The sequence below is a fragment of the Leptopilina boulardi genome, unplaced genomic scaffold, assembly GCF_019393585.1.
Source record: "Leptopilina boulardi isolate dan_hultmark-lab unplaced genomic scaffold, ZJU_Lbou_2.1 LbouV2_308, whole genome shotgun sequence".
NCBI lineage: Eukaryota > Metazoa > Arthropoda > Insecta > Hymenoptera > Figitidae > Leptopilina > Leptopilina boulardi.
The window spans coordinates 167742-179111 of NW_026137872.1; the positions used below are offsets into that span (position 1 = coordinate 167742).

General features: G+C 27.9%; 1 long non-coding RNA gene across 1 annotated transcript; it reads right to left on the bottom strand.

The window, feature by feature from the left end:
- Positions 1–1248: 1248 nt before the first annotated feature.
- LOC127283131 (uncharacterized) lies at positions 1249–3982 on the bottom strand. The gene is made up of 2 exons (XR_007843305.1): positions 3161–3982; positions 1249–1658 (listed from the first exon to the last, which is right to left on the bottom strand). It is a non-coding gene; the product is annotated as an uncharacterized LOC127283131 (long non-coding RNA).
- Between the last annotated feature and the right edge of the window lie 7388 nt (positions 3983–11370).

Genomic DNA, 11370 nt, shown 5'->3' on the forward strand with positions numbered 1-11370 from the left:
TTGAACCCTTTTTAAATTTACTATTTTATTATTTAACTTACTTTTCCACTAATATTAATTTAATTCCCTCTTATATTAAAAATTTATTAATTAATGAAATCAAAATTTAATATTTACTTAATTTTTAAAAGTCCTTTCTTTTGCCTATACAAACTAAAATTTTCATATTCATATGGAAAACAAAGTTTTCATTAATCAACATAATAAGAATAATCATATAATTCGTATAATAAAAAATTATAAAATTAAATTAATTTATTAAACAAATAAATAAAGAACTCAACCCCCCTTACCTTCCTTATAAATAAGGATTTATTCTAATTCTATTGATATAATTCTTACAAATTTTCAAAAAAAGTTCCATTTTTTTTACATTTTTTACATTTTATTTAAAAAAGATTTTATCTATTTTTAGATTATGAGTCTAACAGTTAATATAGTTAATAGTCTAATAATTAAATAAATGCTTATTATTTTTAACATTAATTTATGTTGATTAAATTAGAATTTTAAAGAAAATTCTTTTAAAATTTTTAAATTAATATTTTATCTAACTAACTTAAATAAAAATATTTAAAGAATAAAATTTTTATAATGAAATTATAATGTTTTTTTTAAACTATATTTTTATATTATAAAATAAATTTTTAAAATAATTTTTAAATGCAATTTAAATGTTATAATTTTAACTATTATTCTTATTTTAAAATTAGAAATTATTTTCAATTCAATTGTTAACAACAATTTTCCGCTCTTTGGATTTAATTAAAGAAAAAAAAATAAAAAATTATTTTAATTTAAATTAGAAATTTAAATGTAAATTGTTTCAATTTAAAATAAAAATTATAACTCTGACTCCACAAATCAATATTGGGATCAGAAATTACGCGAAACTGACCCACCCCTGAGCCTTCTTGTGACAACCATCTTGGTTTTTTATCTCTTTCTTTTGTATATGTTAGAGAAACACGGAATGAAAACATGGCCACCACAACAAGGCTCTCACCAGATGGCGTATCGCAGTATTTCAGATCCCAATTTTTAACTTAAACTATTTAAATTACTATATTAAAATTAATTAAATTTTTTTATTGGAAATAAAATATATTAAATTATATTATATAATATAAAAACTAGAAAATCATCTTAATAACTTCAATATTAAATTTTTATTTAAACTATTTAAAATATAAATTATTTTTGTAAAATAATTTTAATTTGACATATTAATGTTATTTTTTAACTAAATTTAAATTTAATTTATTTTTATTAAATTTAAAAAGTTATTCAATTAACCTTTAATAAAGTGCTTTCGTACAAATATTAAAAATTTTATTAAAGATAGAAACCAATCTGGCTTACACCGATTTTAACTCAAATCATGTAAGATTTTAAAAGTCGAACAGACATAATTATTAAAACTCTCCTTTTAATATTTACCTTAATTCAACATCGAGGTCATAAACATTTTTATCAATAAGATCTCTCCAAAAATATTATGCTGTTATCCCTAAAGTAACTTAATCTAATAATTTAAAATTTAACACTCTTTATAATTATATTTATATATATATTATTTAATAAAAAAATTTAAATTTTTTTAATGTCCCCAATTAAATAAATTTAATTTATAATAAAAATTAATAAATTATATTAAACTTAATTTTTTTTTATAAAAAAGCAACTATAACTGTACAAAACGAAAAGGGTATTTCAAAACCGGTAAAAGTAACTAAAGGTTTACTCCAAGGAGAAAAAACTATTCCGATCTTGTTTTCTTTCTTCTTATCAGATTTAGAGGAATTTTTGAAAGAAGAAGGTGTAAGAGGGATTTCGATTGGACACCGTAACGAAATTATTTTACTTGCGTATGCGGACGACATCGTAGTGCTCGCGGACTCTCCTGCAGCTCTCAAAAAATACTAAAAGCCTTTTATAAATACTGTATTAAAAATCAATTAGAAGTAAATGAAAAAAAACAAAAATTATTATCTATAAAAAAGGGGGTCGGTCGTCAAAAAAAAAATAAATTTTAAATACGGGAATAAAAAAATTGAAGTTGTTAAAAACTATACTTATCTAGGAATACCCCAAACTTACACAGCTTCCTCAGAGGCGTCCCTGAGGGGTGCGATTTCGTCCGCAGCATTGGCAACAAGTTCGTCAATATCAATGATAAACCGAATGGAATTAAACTCGTGGGAACCGATTCCAAAAATATTTAACTCCTTAGTTAGTAGTACTTTTTTATATGCAATATAAATATGGGGCCTCCGATATCTCAATGAAATAGAAAAACCACAAACAACTTTTTACAAAAAACTACTTTTATTACCACAAAACACACCTAATTACGCAATTAGATTGGAAACGGGATCGCAAAAAATTGCGTGTAAAGTTTTTAAATTCACACTTAACCTAATTGAAAAAATTTTGAATATGGGAAACGAAAGATACCCCAAAATCTGTTTGTTACAATTAATCAATCAACTGGAACTGTCAAAGTGTAATACCAAATATAACTGGTGTGCTCAAGTTAAAAAAATGTTTGAGGATATAGGTGAGACGGTTGTATGGACTTTGGAATTTATTCAGGAAAACAAAGAAAGATTAATAAAAACTTATGAAAATTACTCGCGTGCAGAAGATGTAAATTCCCTATCAAATTCTAGTTCTCTTCAGATTCTTCCCAATCTCACTCTCAGAGATGGAACTCAAACTTATTTAAGAATGAAATTACCTCTTTTGTTTATAAAGGTGTTTGCTCAGATTAGACTAATTAATAAATATAACCCTAGAATAATTTACAAAAAAGAAATTTTGAATCTAAATGATAATTATTGCTGTGGAGAACAGGTTCTGAAAGAGAAAGAACTATACCACATGTTAATAGAATGTCAAATGTATAAGTTTATCAGAAAAAAATATGTATGCGACAGTGAGGACGAATCACTGATAAAAGATTTCTGTATAGATCTTTTAAACGATCCGAATCCAAATGGAGTGAAATCAATTAACTTTTATACAAAAAATGTAATTAAAAAACTAGGATAACATAGTACCAAAAAGTACTTTAAAAAGATAGCTTAAATCACCTCTTTTGTATGGACCTGTGGTCCGAAACAAATAAACTTATTATTATTATTATTATATATTAAACTTAATTTATAAAATTTTATAGGGACTTCTCGTCTATTAATTAATTCTAAGATTTTTTACTTAGATATAAAATTTAATTATATTAATTTTAATAAAGTTAATATTTTATTCAATCTTTCATTCAATTTTCCAATTAAAAAACTTTTTATTACGCTACCTTTGTACAATTAGAATATTGCAGCTATTTAAAAATTTTCATTGAGCAGACTAGACTTTTAATTAAATTTTAAAAGACATGTTTTTAATAAACAGGTAAATATTTATTTTGCCGAATTCATTAAAATTACTTTATTTAATTTTTATTACATTATAAAATTTTTTTACTAATTTAATCATTATTTTTAATTTTTTAATATTTAAAATTATAAATTAATAATTTTAATTAAAATTTTATTTAAATCAATTTCATTTAAAAAATAAATTATTAAATTTTTTTAAAAAATAAAAATTTTAAATTATATTATATAAATTTAATTAAATTAAAATTTTTAATCTTATTTTAAAATTTATCCTTGAAAATATTTAAATTGAAACTTATACCTACTTTAAAAATATAAGTATATAATATTTAAATTTATGAATTAAATTCATTTATTAATTAATTAGATATAATTAATCTCGACTAACATTTAATTACAAAAATTTTATTTAAAATAAATTTATTACTTTAACTTTATAAAATTTTATCCCTATTAATTTCGAAAAATTTAGTTTAAATAAAAATTTTTGATTAACCCTAATACAAAAGGTAAAATAAATTAAATTATATTTTTATTAATTTTTATTTTCTTTTACAATAATTATAATTATTATTTTTTTTTTAAATTTACTAAAAAAGATTTTTTAAAATTATTTTAAGTATATAAAATTACAAACCCAAATCTAAACTCCAAAATTAATTTACTATTTAATCTAAATACACCTTCACTACAACGATGCTATAGAATTTTTATATGAATTCTAATAATTATTAGTAAACTTTAATTAAAAAAATAAATATTTTGTGAAATAATTTAATAATTCAATGACAAGTTTAACACAAAAAGTATTTAAAATATTATGATTTATATATTTCAATGTTCACTAAAATTTAGTACAATACAAGTAGAAATTGTATAGAATCGTTCAAGTGAAATTCTATAGAATATTCACTATAATTTATATAGAATAACTCTATAGAATGGTTCTAGAGAAATTCTATATAACCTTTTCAACTGGGATATAACCTTTCAAAGGTTTATATAATGTTTTGGTAATATTTCATAGAAGCGCTAAACATAACGGCTGCTCCTTGAGAAAATTAATTAAGTTATTTTATTACAGCTGTTTAATTTTAACATTTTTATATGCATTGACTCACTTGATATGACACATGTGAATGTGTAAAAAAAGGACACTAAAATAATTTAGTTACTTACTTTATCTTCGTTATAAGTAACAGGATCGTCGCCAAGAAGATTTATGAATAAAAAAATTCTACATTTTCAACAACCGTGTTTAATTTTTTCTCTACCTCTCCTTACTTCAGTTCATCTTAGATTAAGAGAAATTAAAAACAACCAATTGTGTATGTCTTTTTCGAATATTTGAAAATATTTATGTGTATATGTGTGAGTATACATGTGTATATACTTTGTGCATATGTGTGATTATATATGTGTATGTGTATCGTGTATATGTGAGAGTGTACATGCGTATGTACTTTGTGTATGTGTGTGAGTATACATGTACATGTGTTTTGTGTGTATATGAGTGTACAGATGTGTATGTGGTTTGTCTGTAAGTAGTTTGTATACATGTGTATTTACTTTTTGTATATGTGTATGTACTGTATGTTGTGTATATGTGTGAGTATACATGTGAATCAACTATGTGTATATGCGCGAGTATACGTGTGTATCTACTTTGTGTATATGTGTGAGTATACATGTGTATGTACTTTGTGTATATGTGTGAGTATACATGTGTATCTACTTTGTGTATATGTGAAAATATACATGTGTATCTACTTTGTGTATATGTGTGAGTATACATGTGTATGGACTTTGTATGTATGTGTAAGTATATATGTGTATGTACTTTGTGTATGTGTGTGAGTATACATGTGTATGTATGTTGTGTATATTTTGTGTATATGTATGAGTGTATGTGTATGTGTCTTGTGTATATGTGTGAGTATACTTGTGTATGTGTCTTGTGTATATGTGTGAGTATACATGTGTATCTACTTTGTGTATATGTGTGAGTATACATGTGTATGTACTTTGTGTATATGTGTGAGTATACATGTGTATCTACTTTGTGTATATGTGAAAATATACATGTGTATCTACTTTGTGTATATGTGTGAGTATACATGTGTATGTATGTTGTGTATATGTGTCAGTATACATGTGTATTTACTTTGCGTATATGTGTGAGTATACATGTGTATGTATGTGAATATATTTTGTGTATATGTGTGAGTATATATATATGTATGTGTCTTGTGTATATGTGTGAGTATACATGTGTTTGTGCTTTGTGCATGTGTGATTATACACGTGTATGTGTATGTGCTTTTTATATATATATATATAACCCCCACCCCCCTCCTCCCCTCCCCCCACCCCAAATTTAAAGGTTAAGATCGTTTCAAGACTCTGAATATAGCCGCAAGTCCCCCCCTTCTCTTGACTTGTGGCTATATTCAGAGTCGTAGAACAGCGGCGGCAGCGGCTTCGCGCCCCAACCCCCATCCTCTCTTCCCCTCCCTCAACATAAATTTAAAGGTTAAGATCGTTTTAAGACTAAGAATATAGCCGCAAGTCCCCCCCCTTCTCTTGACTTGCGGCTATATTCAGAGTCTTGGAACAGCGGCGGCGGCGTTGGTGGCGATATCTTTTTGTAATATAGGTAGATATCGAAGATATCGGTAAGGGCAACGACGACGACGACGACAACCTACGAACAATCTTTTTAATATAATAAGGATTTCCAAACGCTTACTGTGTGCTCCAACTAAAACAATAAAAAAATGTAAAAAATTTACAATTTTTTGAAATTTTCATGGTTAAAAGAATCGACATGAAAATAGGTAAATTATTGAAAACTTTAGTAGTTTTCGTTTGTTTTTCATTGTGAAATATGAATTTTTGACAAATAAAATTTTCGAAAAGTTTTTTAATTATAATTCTTTCAGCATTAAAGAAAAATGCTTAACTCACAAAAATTATAGTTCCGGAATATATTTCTAACATATGGATCCATAAATAAAATGTGTGCTCGCAGTTTAAAAATTTTCATATTTGTGTCATTAAATCGTACGGTTCCGTGGATTCGCCCATATAGACAATTGATGATAATTCTTTTTCATTGATTAAGTTACTACTCAATGTATGATCAATGATAAATTTTCCTCTATTTAATTTAAAAGAACCTGATATTAATTCAACATTTGGTTATCTATATCTATTAGTAGACTAAAAACAAATTTTAATCAAAAATATTAGTATGACATTTAGCATTAAGCATAAATTATCAATATTTTTTAAAACTGAAATTCGCCGTGTGGCGTAAAAGGTTTTGCCAATATTTTTGAATTTAAAAGTTTATTTTTAACTAATCAAGTAATTAATATAAAACACCCAATATTACAAATTCGCCGTGCAGCGCAAAATGCGATTTTACTTTAGGAAGATCTTTCGCCGTGCGGCAAAAAAAGGATTCTATTTTTGAGAGTCTTAACTCAATTATAACTTATAATTGTTAATAATGAATGAATGTAAAATGTACCTCATATAATAATTTGAAGTGAATTTTTTTTTTAAATTTGAAATTGGGTAAAATTATGAGTTAGTTTATTTATTGTTATGTAACGAAAAGTGAGAATCCCACAGCTGCCACCAAATCAACTCATACGTCCCGAGCTGGGCGTGAATGTTAATTAATTTATTTGATTATTTACTTCGGAAATTAGCTGATTTATCAAGTTGGTAAGACTTGATATTTATTTTTATGTGGGTTGTTTTCACTTAACAAATCTATTGGTTTCGCGTTACAATAACAAGGCTATTGATTCCCAATTATGATGTTTATTATTCACAGTATTACAATTTTATATTTACTTACGTTTAATAATCTGTAGAATATCAATTAAGTGTAGCTAGTTATTATATAAGTTGATTTCATTCGATTTTGTTTCAACTGAATGAAACTAAATAGTTTGTTATATTACACATGTGTAGCTAAACAACTTTCTGTTTTTAATGATTATCTTTAAAGTTTATACACTGAAATTTACGTTGATTTAACTTCAGTTACACCTTAAAAAAGGAAGATACTTGTTTCTATGTGTGCGAGAAAAGCAACTCAAAATTACTACGTATTATAACTTTAATGTTATAATAATCATCAAATTCGACAATCAATTCAATGAAACTTGGTATGAATGTAGTACTCGGAAAAATAATGACCCGTATATTATTATATCTGCCATGATCCACTTTAAAGGGTAGTAATCACCCCTTGGAGTTATAGTGGTGTAATGTCATAATTAGAGGCTGTGGTTAATTGAAATTGAAATTGTTCAAACAATTATTGTTTAAACAATTACTTGAGATCAACAAAAAGCTTAAAATTTAATAACACAATTCTATTCTACGGAAAAATACAACGAAACTGTGTCTTGTAAAATTTTTTGTTATTTTAATTTACTTAAAAAAATAAATAAACAATTTTATAACTAATAAGAACTTTGCTTCGACAGGGGGTCGATTACGTACATCTCACTTCCCACATTTTACATCCCACATCCCACATCTCACTTCCCACATTTTACATCCCACTTCCCAAATCCCACATCTCACTTCCTACATTTTACATCCCACTTCTCACATCCCATATTTCACATCTCACTTCTTACTTCCCATATTTCATATCCCACTTCCCATATTTCACATCTCACTTCTTACTTCCCATATTTCACATCCCACTTCTCACTTCCCATATTTCATATCCCACTTCCCATATTTCACATACCACATCCCACATACCACATCCCACTTCCCATATTTCACATTCCACATCTCACTTCCCACATGTGGGAAATGGGAGAGATGTGAGAAGTGGGAAGTGGGATATAAAATGTGGGAAGCGAGATGTGGGATGTAAAATGTGGGAAGTGAGATGTGGGATGTGGGAAGTGGGAAAGTTACGTAATCGACCCCCAGTACGAAAACTGTCTGCGTCATCATGCAATGAAAAACCCGAGATGTAAAACTTTGATAATAAGGTGATTATCCATACAAAAATAAAAAATATATTCAATTGTGTAACGATTTTTTTTATTTCTACGCGTCACACTTTAAATAACAATTTTGAAACATCACAAACAAATGAAATTTATAATTTAAAGAAATATAACGTATATTTTAGTCAATCAATTATTCGAGATCATAATCATTCAAACACCAATTTTATAAAAAATTAATCCCCAATTAACACTAATAAGATTCAAATTTGATAGATGAGCTCATCATGCGCTAAATTAATAAATCAATAGCAAGATATAATAAATTTTACATAGAGAGAGAGAGAGAGATAGAATTTTGAGACAATGAGAAATATAATAGTCACAATATAAAAATAGGACTTATCGCTTCCTGAGTTTCTCGAAGGAGATAATCCGCAACAGTGGATGAATATTTTCCTCTTGGATATTTCGTGGATTGCTCAACGGTTTCTTTTTCAATTGCAAATTGTGGGGCTCTCAAAAACATTCCCAGACATAAGTCAGACTCGATAGAAAGTGGCGTTATTAGGGTGATAAAGGGGTAAAACTTGTTTTTTTAAACAACTTTTCAGTTTAAAAATGTACAACGTCAAGAAATATAAAAAAACTTATATTCTGTTAAGGAGATTTAAAAATAAAGTTGACATGTTTTTGGAATTTCCATGAAGAAAATATCTAAGGGGGTAAAAATTTGTAAAATTCATTAAATCACGTAGTTTATTTCTTCATTTTATTGTAAAATAATAAATATAACCTGAAACTTGTAAAATTATCCTATGTCTTTGCAATCGTACCCCTTGACGGGGGTAAACTACCCCATGTCTTTCTTTTATTTGGGAGACTTTTTTAACAAGCAAGAGTTTGATCACTTTTTTCTATTGGAGTGTAAAAGAGGCAGAAATAAGTCAAAATTTACAACAATAATTAATAACTTTATATATCGAGGAGATGAGAATTGGTTATGAACTAAAGATTGTAATTTAGTAATATGATTGCGTAAATTTAAATTCAAATCCTCGTTCATAAGTATTACGCTATCGGAGAAATGCCTAACGTAGCTTTTCCATATCCTGAAGCCATACACGTCTAAAGGTTAAATCTTACCAGTTGTATCTTGCGGAATTTACTTAACTACAATATCTTTATTAGAAGGTGTTATTTCTTGTACTGAGGATAGACAATGTCCCTTCCATGAGTCAATTAACAAAATAGTGGAAGGACCAACATTAGGAAAATACACTTCCTTCAACCATTTTGAAATGATCTAGAATAATAAAGAAAACCTATACATTTTTATAAAAATAGAATTCAATATAGTGAACAAACAAATAAGTTACGTAATGATTGTTTTGTACCGGATGTAAGTTTGCCGGATTTTGAAGGCGTTACATAAACATTAGCTGGTCTGAATAAATATGCTTCTACTACTGGTCCAAACTGACCACTTCTTTCTTGTAGAACCATAAATAAGGGGGATAAAAGACTCCCATCATCCGATATTGTAGGTTGGATTGTATAGCTATGAGTTGTTGATGATACAGATTGTACCAAACATTGCACTTGTTCGCCTTCTACTGCTAACGTTCGTCCAGAATGCATTTCCAATTGAAAACCACTTTCGTCGGAATTGTATATAGATTATATACTCTTTTTTTAATTATTTGCTTAACTTCATTACAAATTGATTTGCTTTGAGATTTCAAGACGTGGAATCATATAGTTTTCTTTATAGCAAATTTGTTAATTTCTCTGCTTACAATTCTATGTGCCTTTTTAAAGTTCCCTCACAGCACTAGATATCCTAGGATATTCCAAAAACATCCCTTGGATATCCTAGGGGGATATCCCCAGGAATATCCTAAGGATACTTTAAGGATATCCAAAGTAGCGGCGGTTAGGATATCCTAGGGATATCCTAATCATTTCCCCGGATATTATTAGGATATTCTGTGTATATCCTTAGAACGTCCCGAGGATATCCTATTGATATCCCTGGAATAATTAGGGATGTCCTTAGGACGTCCTAAGGATATCCAGAGTATGTCTATTTTATATTAAGGGTTAGAATATCCTTGAGTCGTTCTAAAAATGTCCCTAAGATATCCATAAAACGACCCTAACATACAAATTAATTAAATAAAAATGGAAAACATATTTTTTGAATGTATTTATAATGTATTTCCAAGATATCTAAAATGATTTACCTTGTCTACAAGAATTCTTTTTTCTACTTTTTCTTTAAAAAATCTCTTGAAACCAACTCAAGCGCTTAGTATGAAACACTTGCTGAACTGTGGGCAAACAGCCGAGTTGTTCCTCCTGTCCCTAGTCTTCGCTGTTCCAGCTTCGCTGCACAGTGGACAGAATCTTTAATTTACTGTTCAAAAAAGTAACTGATCAAGATCATGACAGAATAGTATATTGTGCATCTAGGGAGGAAAATGGTTGATTTACACGAGTGTAGTTTGCTGTTCGAGGCGTAGCGAGCGCACGAGCCGCAGGCGAAGGTTTGCGAGTGAAGACGAGAACTGTAAAACACGAGTGGAAATCATTTTCCTCCCGAGTTGCACATACTATTTTTTACTATTCTAACATACTTATACCGAAAGTACAAACGCAGTAGTGAGGATACTATTGATGATGGTATGATTGTGTCTGGTAGTAGTATAGATATCCCAAAAATATCCTACGTAACGGCAGTTTAGATGTTCTGAGGATATCCTCAGGATATCCTAGGTTATCCTATGGTCGTTTTCAGGATATCCTGAGGACATCCTTTTGTTGTGAGGGATTATATAGCCATTTGGTTGAGGCCTTAAATCGAATATTTTCATTGCCAATATCCTTCTGTGCTTGTAGTACCCATTTTTGTAAATATTTGTCATGATTAATATAAGAGGCATCAACAGCAGCTTGAAAATTATCTAAAACGAATTCAC